Source organism: Natator depressus, chromosome 12, assembly GCF_965152275.1.
Source record: "Natator depressus isolate rNatDep1 chromosome 12, rNatDep2.hap1, whole genome shotgun sequence".
NCBI classification, from domain to species: domain Eukaryota; kingdom Metazoa; phylum Chordata; order Testudines; family Cheloniidae; genus Natator; species Natator depressus.
This window is the reverse complement of record NC_134245.1, coordinates 13439070-13453216: the sequence shown is the minus strand read 5'-3', so window position 1 is coordinate 13453216 and position 14147 is coordinate 13439070. Positions and strand designations below refer to the sequence as shown.

Genomic DNA, 14147 nt, shown 5'->3' with positions numbered 1-14147 from the left:
TGCCACAAGATTCAGTCTACAAGGATTTCAAAATGGCCCTGACATAGAACCATGCAACAGGCAAATGCATATAGCTAGTAAGCCTGGTGCAGGAGGGAGGAACCATTTCCATGTAAAGGATAAGGAACTGGTTAGATGAACAGGAACAAAGTGCCATGCTGTGAGGTTATGGCTTAGGGAAGAGGAGGGTGGTGGTGTAAGGAAGCACCACAGGGACTGGTATTGGGTCTGATACTTTTCACAATGTACATATCACTGATCTCCCTTCTCTGTGTCCTCCATCATGGCCATCTTTCTGACACTGTCTGTCTTATGCATGTGCCAAGCCTACTATTAAGAATAATAATTATCTATGCATTCTGGAGGATGGTACCACAAATATGGCAATGGAGACTACCAAACTGGTGGACCTTTAAATGATTTACTAGTATTAATATTCATTGCTATTGGACCATACATATACAGGGTATTTTACAATAGTAAGAAATGCACATAAACAGTCTTTGCTGCAAAGAGCTAATAATCAGTGCAATTAACAAAAGAAGTGGGAATTGCTTTTGGATGTTAGCTCAGGCAGGATTTGCAGAACAGTTACTAATTAATTTTTGTATTACTATAGCCCTCGGTGACCCCAAACTAGTTCGAGCCCTCATTGTGCTAGGCAGTGTATACATATGTATTAAGAGACAATCTTTGTTTCAAAGAACTTACAATCTACATAGACAGGGCACACAATGGGTGGGAGAAGGAAGTATGATTCCCACCATATTTACAGATGGGAAGCTGAGGCAAAGGAAGATTAAATGACTTGGCCCAAGGAAGTCTGTAGCAGGGCAGGAATGGAACCCAGATCTCCTTGCTCCTGGAAAAATGCCTTGCCTGTAAGACCAGCCTTCCTCTCTGACTGTTGAGCAGGTGGGGTCTTGGGAGAGGAATCACATCTGGAGAAATCTAGATAGATTAGGTGCGAGACAGGTCACTCACACATGAGTTTCAACTTGGAAAAGTTTGAAATCATTGAGTTTTGAAGTTTAAAATTGTCAGAGGAAATGGGTTTGTCCTAGAGAATACAGGACAAGAGAGAAAGATCTCGGAGTGATGGCAAAGAGTCAGAGAACCTTTAGAGCCATGTTTGACTGCAAACCCAAAAGGTCATTACAGTATCTTGATATAACAGGACTTTGTTACCTGTCCCAAAGTGTTTTTTATGACAGAAATTGCCACTTACTTAGCTGGGGAAAGGGCATGGAACTTCCGGCTGCTCCTAAAGGTACATCTGCACTGCAATTAAAAATCCATGGCACCAAGTCTCAGAGTGGTGCTCGGGCAACGGGGTTAAAAATTGCAGTGTAGATGTTTGGGCCTGCCATCAAGGGGTCTCAGGGACTGGGCCACAGCCTGAGACTAAACATCTACCCTGCAATTTTTAACCCCACTGCATGAGCCCCACGAACCCAAATCAGCTGACCTGGGCCAGGTGCTGCCATGCCACTGGTCTCTTATTGCAGTGTAGACATACCCATGGAGACCAGGATCATATTGATCAGCTCCAGTCAACTGATGGCATTATCACCACATTAACAGCATGGGCAGCAAACAGGGCTGGCCTTAGGTGTAGGCAATCAGGATGGCCAACATTTGAGAATGCCAAATCCCCCCACCCTTTTTTTTTGTTTTACTTGACAGCTTCTCCCCCCACTCCTCCACATCTTTTGGGGAGTGAGGGTACACTGAAAACATTTTCTGCCTTGGTTGGCAAAACACCTGGGGCTGGCCCTGACAGCAAAGGACAAGCTCCCACTGAGTCCAGTGGGACTATTCTGTGCATAAAGCTAAGTGTGACTAAGTGTTTGCAGAATCAGGGCTCATGACTTAGGGCAGCAGAAGAGTGTTCTAGTCCATTTATGGGTCTCCCTCACAGGAAGACAAAAGAAGGGCTTGAAAATTACTCTTCCTAGCTTGATCTATATACTGATTCATTCAACAGTCAGTTGTAAATTCTACTTACATCCCCATAGAAGCACTATAAGATTTATTTTGGCAAATTGGTGCAGTTTACATTTGAATTAGTTTTGTCTGGAGGTGTTAGAGTGACAGAAATGGGAGTCTGGACTCCTGAGTTTTATTCCGCTTGCTACTAACTAAGACTGAGCCCACACTGAGGATTTTCAGAAATTCTCCCGCTGTACGTCTAGCGCTTGTACAGCTTCACTAACTCTGGTAGAAGTGCAAGTGTGGATGTTTTATTTATTTATTTATTTTTTTATGACCACCAGTGGTGATTTCTCACCTGCATAAAGTTGCCCAAGTGGACTGGGGCCCAGGATAGAAAGTTGCTGAAAAGGCAACATGTGGACATCCGCATGTTTCTAACACATGTAGCAGGAATATAGCCCTTAGGATTTCCAGTAGAAACAAAGCAATTCAATACTCTATTTATTTGAGACACGCAGCCATAAATAAACAGCAACAAAGCAGAGAGTGACAAAAACACATGGAGAAAATCTCAGTTTTCAAACAAAATTGCCAACTTTTTGTATTTCCACTTTGTGGAATGAAGTCTAGAATTTTGACAACATGTCTGATGTCTTCTGTAAAATCCCATTTTAATCAGTGATGACAGTTTGACTTTTTCCAGCTGCTTAGAAGCACTAGACAGTCAAGTATCTCAGTAGGGCATGGGTTGGCATGCTGGGATATGTGTAAGCTTTAACTTTCCTCCCACTCATTGGCTTACCATGGTATTCAATGAACAGGGGTGGTGGGAAGCTTTTTGCAGGTTTCATGCCAGCTTGTGCCATCTGTGTTCTTATCCCTGTCTTGTAAAAGTAAAATCTTCACTGTGACACTCTGTCCAGATGCTGCCAGCTAACATAGTCATTCTCAGCAGCTCATGGGACTTTTATTTATAAAGTGCTGTGCTGCCCTCTGAACTGTTTGTGGTGCTGCACACTTCCGGGGGGAAAATATCAAATAAAACATAGTAAAAAAACAAAACCAAAAAACCAGAATGCTCATGAGCCTAAAGAAAGTTACATCAATGTAAAGAGAGGGAGCATATGTGAGGACAAACATGGAAATATATATAAAAATGGCAACAGCAACACCCTTTAAAAACTGAGGAAGGATGGGAGAAAAGCATTAAGGGAGCAAGTTTGTAACATGGCAGCCAACACAGTGAAGGCTCTGTCACTGCAGACACAAGGCCCTGAAAAATGCCAGAGGGAAAGACACCCATCTGTATGAGAGCGCCTATCTCAAACAGGGCCTAATCCAAAACCCAATGAAATTGAGCTGATCTCTAAAGCATGCTGCATTGCGTGACGTATGCTGCGCTACAGTGATGTGCGCCTCACAGAGCGGACTGCAGACTGAGGTGGTGTTTTGTAGGACAGAACAGCAGTTAGCTGACAGGGTCAGGTCATTTGGTACTCATTTAGAACCCTCTTTCTTCCTGCATCGTATTCAAGCCCCTTCTCACCTGCTAGGTGTATCTAATCTATTTATCATAGGTACTTAGAGGGCCCCCTCATTACCACAGCACACGGGCCTCCCACAGACTTTAATGCACTCCTGTGAGGTAGGGAAGGGCTGCTATTCCCATTTTACAGTTGGAGAACTGAGGCATGGGGTGATATGGCGCAGGCCGCACAGGTCTCCCAAGTTCCAGACCATCACCCTAACCACTGGACCATTTTTCCTCCCTTGTGCCCCATGACATGCTGCTCTAATTCCTTGTTGTTGCGTCTTGTTCTCACTATGCTCTCCCTAATCCTTTGGCTTTACTACTCCCATCGTTTCCTTCTGCTTCTTTGTTTCATACCTTATGTCATGCTCTCCTTGGACTCTTTACCAGCTTGTTCTCTCTTCTCAGTTTTTCTTAGCTTGTAAGTTCTTTGGGGGCAGAGAACATGCTTTAGTCTATAGTGCAGTATGTAAATGCATGGCACTGTCTATTTTTTTAGTAATAATACAGAGTTAGAATAAATTAGTCTGATTATCAAAACCTCAGAAGCTAAGGCTGTGCACGTACAATTAATGGTATGGACCTACTTTGCCTGTACAGTTATTACAATTACACATAAAAACACCCATTCTGCAGCTTGACATGGTCAGCAGGACATTTAATTTGACATCTGCTTACACAGATACCCAGTATGCACATGCTACTTCATGCCCAACTTAAGATGTGCAATTCCACATTGTCTGAGGCTCCAGAGATGTTAAAATTGGGCCCTAAATTAATAGCTGTTGGTTTATTTTTAAACTTCAGAATTGTGTTAGCAGATCATTTGGGGGTGAGGTACCAAAATTATCATACCTATTTTTAAATAGTTTTTACAAGTCTCAACCCAACCTCTATTTTTTGCATCTGCAAGTTGGTAATTGGATGTATAAATGGTAACACTATATTAATTATTAATAGTATCTATGAAATTGGTGGAGCAATTATTGCACCTGCAGAAATAGAGCCTGCTTTTTAAATTCAGGCCCATTATATTTGCTCTTATTTTTTTTCTTCGTGTGTTTTGTTTAAAAATGAACTAGTTTTATGCAACAGAATGAACGAAAAACATGACATTTAGATTAAAGAGACAGATCCAATCACAATGTCAATGACTTATTTACAAATGTTTTCTCAGCCATGTTGCTTTTCTTTAATTTGTGCAGGATATCCTTTTTCCTTCAAAGTCTCCAGAAATTACAACACATGCCGCTTTTATGGGGCCATTAGTTAGGAGACTGACAAGGTAAATTAGTTAAATAAATGCTGCTCAGCTCATAGGGTACTTGTTATTTAAGGTGCTTAGTTTGCATGCAAATGTTCTATTTTAACAGACAATAACAGCTTTGAAAGCATTTGTTATATAAATCTCTCTCTATTAACATAATGAGTAATCTGTTCTAAAATCTTTTGGATGCTTTGAACAGTGCAAGATGATATTTGGTTTTAGAAGGAAAAATCCATCATTGTTTTTTAATTTGAATTACAGCCCTGTTTCAAGAAATAACATGGAATTTTTTTTTGTTAAAGAATATCCCCAAACCCTTGATTTGAAAATATTGATTCTGGTGATAATTATCACAGATTTAGCTCCTTTGGCTTTAGATGAATCATTAAACATGTCCCTTAACTCATAAATCCATCTGCTAATGAAAATCTGCAAGAGTGAACTTTGGGGCTGTGTGTGTTTTTAAATGTGGTTGCAGCAGCGTTATAACTCCCAGAATCCCGAGGGCTCTAAAGATGATTAATGATAACAAAGCTGCCCCCATTGTGTTAGCAGATAGGAAGGAAGCAAAAATCCTCTAAAAAGAGAGTGCATAGAATTTGTGAGTGTTGAAGTTCATTAGGAGGAAAGTTTTAATCCTTAAAAACAGTAGTCAAAGTTTTGATGTAGGTGCTAAGAGGGTGAAATTATTTTTCATCATCTTCATAAAAATCAGAACTACAGCTGCATTAACATTTACAGACAAAGTTCGGTAATGTCTTGGAGGAAGTCACTGTACTGAGGCTTTTCAAATCATTTGGACTGCTTGGACTCCTGTAATAATATATAATGGACAGCTAGGGAAACTCCACCACCATCCCCATCCATGTCAGTTTAGCTTTTGAAATGTGTTCAAGACTTGTGCTAATGGTTTTCCCCGTGGGCAGCATTACCAACCTGATTATACAGGTTTTAAGAAACTCTCTTAGGAAGATTTTTTTTCATCATAAGTTTTGATGTTGACCTGCTAAACTGTGTAATTTAATATTTTTCCCCTAACAAAGCAAAGGAAAATTGAATATTTACTGACAAGAGGGATTATGACAACACTTTTCCGTATAAGAAGCCTATCATCTCCAGGAGCCAGTTCATGCCCCTGAGATCTGTGCATTTACACAAGAATCTCAGTTTCTGCACACAGAAAATGGCTTTGAGTGCTTCTCTCTTGACCCTGCTCCTGTCATCAGCTTGCTACATGTACCTTGTGGAGGAGTTTCCAGGAGATTCAGGGTTTGTAGGGACAAGAGGGTGGTGCTGGGGTGGGCTCTGAGTGAAGAGACACACTCTGGCCCCGAAGAAGTTACAATGAAAAATTAATACAGTCCCAGGCTGTGTTACCTTTTCCAAGAACCCAGCATCCCAATGGAAACCATGGCTAGAAGGGAGTTCAACCCGCTGTGGGAGTTCAAGGCCTCTGCATAGATGACCCTGAACTACTGTGGATTCAGAAGGAGCTGCCAGATTTGGGGGCAGCATTTCCATAGAAGTGGAGCACAAATGCTGCTCCCCATGCATTACAGGGGAATTTTCATGATGAGATCTTTGAGGAGATTTCCACACAAAAAGCCCACTCCTGAGGTTAATCATTCAGGAAGGGAGAGAATCTGGCCCCAGATGTTTAGATAGCTGTATAAAACTGTCCCCCTTCCACCAAAAAGAACATGCTTCAGTGGAACCTTATCATTAGAGTTGGCTAAAAAATGTCACCAAAAGTGTGTGCTCTTCAGCTGAACATTTTTGAAAGTAGACATATTTCAGGCAGTTCTATAGCAGGTTGAAAAATGGGATGAATATTTTTGAAAGAAAAAAAAAGGCAATCTTCAATTTCAGTTTTTTTCATCCATCTCTCCTAATATTTTATGCTGTTAAATAGCCCAGTCTTCACTCCTGTCTTATATATCCAAATAAAATTCATATTTTCAGGGCACCCAAAATCATACTTCCCAAGAGGCCTTTTAATATTCTCTACTAGCTTTGTTGTGAAATATGTTAGAATAGGCTTGCGTAGTACTCACAATGAATTTATTCTACATTCTTTGATTCACTGCATGTACTATTGTCTGTTTATCCTACTGGCAGAGAGTTAGAAGAAAATTAACAAACTAGCTAACAAACTTTCCCTAACAAACCAGGGAAAAATTGCTGGAATTGCGCAATCAGATATTTTCCTTCTTATCTTCTCCTTTCACATTCATCTCTCTAACTTCTCTTCTTTTCATCCATTTCTCCCCTCCACTTTGCACTTTTATAGTCTCTATAATTAGAGGAGATCCAAGCACTATCAAATGCACTGGAATTCAGTTGGGTGAGGGAAACACACAGATATTCAGAGAATAAACTAGGTTAGTCTACATATAAATCGATGGAGTCAAGTATTTGGAGGATAAATGTATATTGTATGGAGATAGTGTAGCATACAGTTATTTTCTAAATATGGTATAATAATAAATACTTTCCATTTCTGTAGTGCCTGCTATTAGGATCTCAAAGCACTTCACAATCGTAAAATTAGTCTCTGAACATTCCTGTGAAGTAGGATTCAAGCAGGGATAAGCTCAGCGGATGAAAATCATGTCGTTTTTTGGTCTACTCTGGAGGGTTTGCCAACTACACCAGTTGCTACGTATGGCTGAATCCCAGTTATAGCCAAGTATTTCATCTTACAGTGCTCTCAGCCTCAAATTCCAGGGGTGACATCCTTACCATTTACACTGGGCAAAAGGGCCAGAATGGCATAAAGGGGCCCTAAAGGTCCCATTTCTGGCCAGGGGAGAATTCCCTGGCACAGGTACTGTGGAAGACAGCCATAAGGTCCAGCACAGACTCTCACTCCAAATGTTGAATACCTTTGGTAAGCAAATGCGGGTGATTTTGGTAGGCTACTGAACAGTTCCTTAGAGTTCTCTAATCAGTTCATACTGTGTTTCTTTCCCCTTCTAATTGCACAGAGAATACTCTATTGTTTTCATTTAAATTATACAAATTTTTAAACTAAAAAAACTAAAACCCAAACCATTTAAACTTCACATAGCTATATACAGAGTTATAATTAAAATATCCATAAACTACTACTGAACTTACATTTTTCTTAACCAAAAGTGCTCTGATGCTCTACCACTGAAACTGAAATGTATATATTAGACCTGGGCATCCACAGATTTTACGGTAACCATTACTCTATGAAAACAATCCAACCCCTTCTTCCAAAAACAAAACAAAACAAAACAACCCACAAAAATCCTCCACATAAATAAATATTCCACTTCCATAATTTATAAATTACTTTGGTTTAAAAAGTTAAACCTGCCAAGTAGTTTGACTGCGACTGGTTGACTTTTTTTTGGTAAGACTATTGAAACAGCTGAGATTGGTTATGTGTAGGGTTAATGTTTGGATAAGAAACCTCCAAGGAAAACTGAAGTGCTGAATTAAAACCACTCGATGGTAATTGGTGGGAGTACTTTTCCCCCTGAGTCAGTGGTGAATCAATGCTAGAGCCTAGCAGTAGGGGGCACTATAGGGAGAAGATGCCATCTTTTCGATGATATGTTAAATCAAGGTTGTGGCCATTTGTGCTGGCACTTTTTGCAAGAGTAGGGATATTAACTATGGTGTGCTGGCCAAAGTCTTACTGAGTAATTAGTTTACATTCTGGCTGTTTAAAATTTTCCCTGTATTTTCATTTTCTGCCCTAAACTGGTATGTAATATTGCTGTGGCCTGTTAAATGTCTCCTGTCCTTGCCCCGGAGCTGCTGGCATTTGTGGTTGGTGAAATGATCCATGTTTATATACGTTCCTAGTGCCTGGGGAGCACTTTGGCATCTTTGGATAAATGTTGGTCATTATATTAAACCTTGAAAAGTGCCTTTCTGTACATGTACAGAAACTACTTTGCTGCAAAGGTTTAGTTAAATATTTTATATTAAATACTGTACATATTATTTAAGGGTTTGCCAGCAGGTGCACTATAATTCCCAAATGTTGGGATTTTATACTACAGGTCTTTTCATCCAACTGAACATTTGCCTGTGTTGTCACACCTGATGCAAGGGCTATAGAAAATTGTAAAACTTTCAGGCTTTCTGACACTTTCTTCTTACAACCTTTAGCCCTTAACATTTGCTACACTTACCAAACTACAGTTTAGGGCCAGATCTCAGTTCTGGATATAGACTCTTGCATTAGCTCATTTGAATCTAGTTTTGGCATGGTACCATGTAATGGCTGTATGGCAGAGAACATAAAACAAGATGATGGTCTCAGTCCAGGGGTCAAGATCACTGGGGAAAAATCATTGCAATATGCACTTTCATTGGCTTACATGGCAGGGAGGACATAAGCACAGGTAAGAACTACCTTGCCCCCACCTCTTTGAAGTGTATCTCTCCAGAACAGAGTTGAGAATGAAACATAATTATGGGAAAGCTTGCATTGCTATTGTTCATGTTGTTGCTGTTCTCTGCATAGATTCACTTTCTAATGCTGCCAGTCTGCCTACTCACAAGTGCAAGAGACTAATTTAATTGATTGTTTTTTACAAGGAGTTATGTAATGCCTTGTTATTTTGAAATAAGTATTCAAATTTGCTGAGTTTTCCAAGTTTGGAAATGTGCTGCTGAGGATATGTAATAGTTAATTTTTCAAAATGGCTTTTGGTGCAGCGCATTAGCGATGCTATCAGACTCAAGTAAATTGGAATCATGTAATAAATAAATGAATCAATCACTGAAGGACTATACATTTTCCTCCTCCCTTTCTACTCCCCCTGAATGTATTAAAACTAGAGCTTATTGAAAAGTTTCTGTGGAAATGTTTTGTTGGTGGAAAACTGCTTTTTAACAAAATGGAAAGTTTTGCAAAATAAAATGGAATTTTCATCTAAAATGTTTGGGTCTTCAGAAAAACTGGAAACTGAAATCAGTTTTTTAATGGAAAGCAGGAAAATGTAGATGGAAATGAAAACAAGTAATGCTCATCAGAAATTTTGCAGGAAAAAATATAATTTCCCCAGCAAGATCTAATTAAAACCAACCAAAACACAAACATTCTACCTGGGGTCCTCGATCATAGATCTATGTTTGGCGGGAAATCTTACATGTGCAGAAATACCTGGGAATGATGGAGTAAGATGAGAATGACAATGCAATTAGAACACAGAATTTCCAGGCAAATGGAATCTCACACCTTGAAACAAAGATGTCCAAAGACGCAGGAACTCCTGTAACTAGATTATTCCCCACATTTTAAAAATAGAAAAACAGACAGTAAGTTTTGGTACCAAAGAATGTCTGGGGTCTGGTCTACACTGGGGGTGGGGGGGATTGATCTAAGATTCGCAACTTCAGCTACGAGAATAGCGTAGCTGAAGTCGACGTATCTTAGATCGACTTAGAATCACTTACTTTACGTCCTCGCAGCACGGGATCGACGACGGCCGCTCCCCCGTCGACTCCGCTTCCACCTCTCACCGTGGTGGAGTTCCGGAGTCGATGGCAGAGTGATCAGGGATCGATTTATCGCGTCTACACTAGATGCGATAAATCGATCCCCGATAGATTGACCACTACCCGTCGATCCGGCGGGTAGTGTAGACATGGCCTAACATACAATTAGTCTTTTTAAAATATCCATGTTATGCTTCCACAAAAGGCAGCCCTGAGGAATCTCCCATTACCTTCACCTTTACCAAATGCTTGGTACCTGGAAAGGCCCCTCTTTCCACATGTTACGCCTTGACCAATACAGTTTATTTGCTTTACTTACTCCTAAAATGAGACTGTAACCAGGGCTCTGTGAAACTGCAGCAAAATTTGAAAATTTTGACATTTGTTTTCATTTTTTTGTGAAACTGATCCAGTTTGACCCCCAAATCTGTGAAATGTTGATTATTTCCCTCCTTTCCAGTGGAACATGGTTTTACTTCTGAGCAAAATAAAGTAAATAAATAATAAACAAACAAAACCCAACAATAGAAACTTCTCTATAATTTTAACATTACAAATTTCAAAATTTAATTCTGATAAAGAGCAGTTTTAATATGGAAATACTCAAAATATCAACGTGTTGTATGGATCAGCGCAAGATCTGCCATTTCATAGTGCTGAGGCTGCAACATGGCCTGGAACAAAACTTAAAAAAAAATAGTGAAATTTTCTAATAAAATATTTTATCTTAGCCCTAAATTATGTGGCTGATCCTGTGTTCACTGAATTCTATGGCAAAACTCTCATTGAGTTCACTAGTGGAGGGTCAATCCCTCTAACTCGAGGATGATCAGTGACAGTTCATGTAAAAACCACTACAGATATTACTCACCACAAAACCAGTAACTTGCCTGTAAATCAATACATTACCTGCTGCTTATGGGTGGGATTATCTAGAGTATCTAAGTAGCTTCGGTGCTCCAGTCAATGGGACTTTTGCTCTTAACACACTTAGGTGCTTTCTATATTTTTAGATTGAGACCAACGGTTAAAACAAAAACAAAACAAAACAGAACAACAACCCCAAACCCCAGAATGTCCTTGCCATTGTGTGTTTATGATCCTATTGTAATGGACTTCTCTTCCTCCACCAACTGGGTGGCCTAGACTATGGTTTGAGATAGAGAGACACGGGGAATGGGAATTTAAAATGAGGGCATGGCTTCATTGCAAAAAAAAACCAACAAAAACAAGGGGGAGGTGGTGTCTTAACTCGAGTTAACTAAGTCAAGTGAAAATCCTAGTGAAGATAAGGCAGTTGTAATTTTAACCTGAGCTAACAGATAGCGATAAACCACATTCTCCCCCTACTGTATTTAGTTCAACCTGCTAACTTTGTTAAAAATACAACTGCCTTGTCTTCACTGGAATTTTAACCTGAGTTAGAGCACTCCCCCCTTTGTATTTTGTTTTTCTTCAGTGAGTGTTCTGGGCACTAAAAGTCCTAGCAGGAATGCTCCGGAAGAATGAGGCTTACACGCAGCAAAGTAGAGAGTTATTGGCTTTAATGAAGGTAAGTGACACACCCACAACAGGGACTCCAAGCGTTGCTGTCACGGAGGCGGGGAACCCAGCACACCGGAGCTATGCCTGGGACGGAGTCCGACGAAGGGGCGGACAACAAGCAGTAAAAAAGCACTACGCATTAACATATCATGAATATATAATCAGGTATTTTCCTAAGGGGTTTTCCTCTGACTGGCAAAGGGCCATATGTGGCGGTTGAAACCGGCCAAGGGCTGGTTACAACCGGTTCTCTGTGTCCTACAATGACTGTCACGCGAGAAAGCGGTTTTTCCCTAGCTAGGCCGTAACAGAGTCTTCTGCAGTCCCTTACAGTGAGGTCTTGCCCAAAGTGTGAAATCCTAAACTCCCATTAACTTCCATGAGGTCAAGATTTCACCCAAGTGTTCTTTTGATGGCTGGGACTGCCTGTCACCAGCTCTAGGGCTCTGGCTTAGTTAAAGGTTGACAGTATGTCTCACCTCATTCCTTTGGACATCCCCGATGTTACAATATTTTAGGTCCTGATTCAGAAACATACCTAAGCTTGTGCTTAACTTTTAAGCACACAAGTTGTCCCATTTAAGTCAGTGATGTCAAGGGGCATACTCACCTGCTTAAAGCTAGGCATGTACTTAAACACCTAGATGAACTGGGGCTTTAGTGCAGTTTTTTTAAATCAACGTGAGATGCTTCTTCCCCCCCATAAAAGTGGTAGCTCCTGTTCTTCCAAGAATATAACACGTAAGAGAAGTTGAACCAAGAATTATCCTGCATCAAGAGTCCTGTTGTGCCCCCCACCCCTGCCAACTTCACTAAGAAGCAGTTCATCAGCTAAAAAAGGACCTTTAACTAAATTAAATAAACATTCAAAGATATTAGAATGTGGCATCTTAAAAGTGGGATTTTTTTCACCTGGGAGATCTTTTATATTTTGGTTGATTTTTATTGATTTTTTTTAAATGTTGCCATGGAGGTTTCTCACTCTTCTACTGTTGCTGTTTTCTCATAAAACTCTCCACAAGTCTCAAGGGAAACATTCTCATTAAGGTCACAATGGTAAAAGAAAGCTTTATGGCAAGGTTAGCAAGCATTTCTAATTACTTTTTTTTTTAAAGGCTATTTCACTCTTATATTGGTCATTTAAGCTAAAATAAGACTTGGGATAATTTAAAGTACCCACTCCCTGCCTTCAAGTCATTCAGAGTGCTATCCTTCAACAAGGAAGTGACATATAAAAACATTCAAAACACAAAAGCACCTTCCCCTGAAAGAAAATTAGGCAGTATGGAAGCCTTGTCTAAACAAAAAAGCTGCACAATTTAAACTAAACCAGTATCATTACCTCGCCAATGTGGATGCAGTTATATTGGTATAAATGGGCTGAATTACATCTCTCTCTAGCCAGAACAGCGATTGCTTACTTGCAAAAGTCATATTAGGAAAGGATGTGTGTATGTTTAGTGTAATTTAGCAGCTGGTAATGAGGAGACCAGCACAATGTGATCCTCCAGCTCTCTCCAAACCACCAGGAAGGGTTTCACAGGACAGCAGTGGCAGTAGTAAACAAAGCCACAGTGCAGGAGCCATTGCCCTCGATTCCAAAAGCACAGTCGCCTGCTTGCCTAAGACTTTGGTGGTGAGATTCCTGAAAGGTGATTGGAGTCAGACAGTAAATGAGTCAGGAAGAAACTAAATGAGGAGGTAGCTATAGTAATGGCCTACACCATGATAAAGGGCTTTAGAAATCAGCACAGCCAACTTGCATGTTAAGCAATCGTTTTATAAGCAGCCAATTTAAAGAATGAAGGGTAGATGTAATAACGAAAGCACCGACTATTTCTATAGTGCTGTCTGCCTGAAGATCTCAAAACATTCATAAACATGAATTGATTACATCTCTGAACAGCCCTAGAAAGTAGGTATGAGAAGTATAATTCTCTCTATTTTACAGATGGAGAAACAGAAGCGCAGATCGATCAAGTAGCTCTCTCAAGGTCACATGCCAAGCCAGCACCAGAACCAAAACTAGAACATAGAATTCATACTCTGACAATGAGGTTATGCTGCCTCCCATAAGATATGATTACAAGGGAGAAAATATGCTTCTGTACTCCAAAGCTGAATGTGACAGAGAGAGACTTCTGCAAGCCTTGCTCGGAGAGAATTGTAAAACTCAAGTCTTGTAGTTATGAGGTTATGCCTGGTTGTTGTGAGATAAATATGGGTGCAGCTTATGCAAATTGCAAAACTATTAACCACGACTGGTAGATGGTTTTCAATGGTGAGGTTGTGATTGAAAATGACACCTAGATACTTACCATTATTCATTACCTCTGACAAAGTCATCTCTATAAGTTGGGGATGGGACATGAATGAGATGAAAGC

At 40.1% G+C, this 14147-nt stretch overlaps 1 long non-coding RNA gene across 1 annotated transcript; it reads left to right on the top strand.

The window, feature by feature from the left end:
• The first annotated feature begins 4737 nt into the window (after positions 1-4737).
• On the top strand, positions 4738-13844 carry LOC141996749 (uncharacterized). The gene is made up of 3 exons (XR_012641593.1): positions 4738-4751; positions 11677-11769; positions 13714-13844. It is a non-coding gene; the product is annotated as an uncharacterized LOC141996749 (long non-coding RNA).
• The last annotated feature ends 303 nt before the right edge of the window (positions 13845-14147 follow it).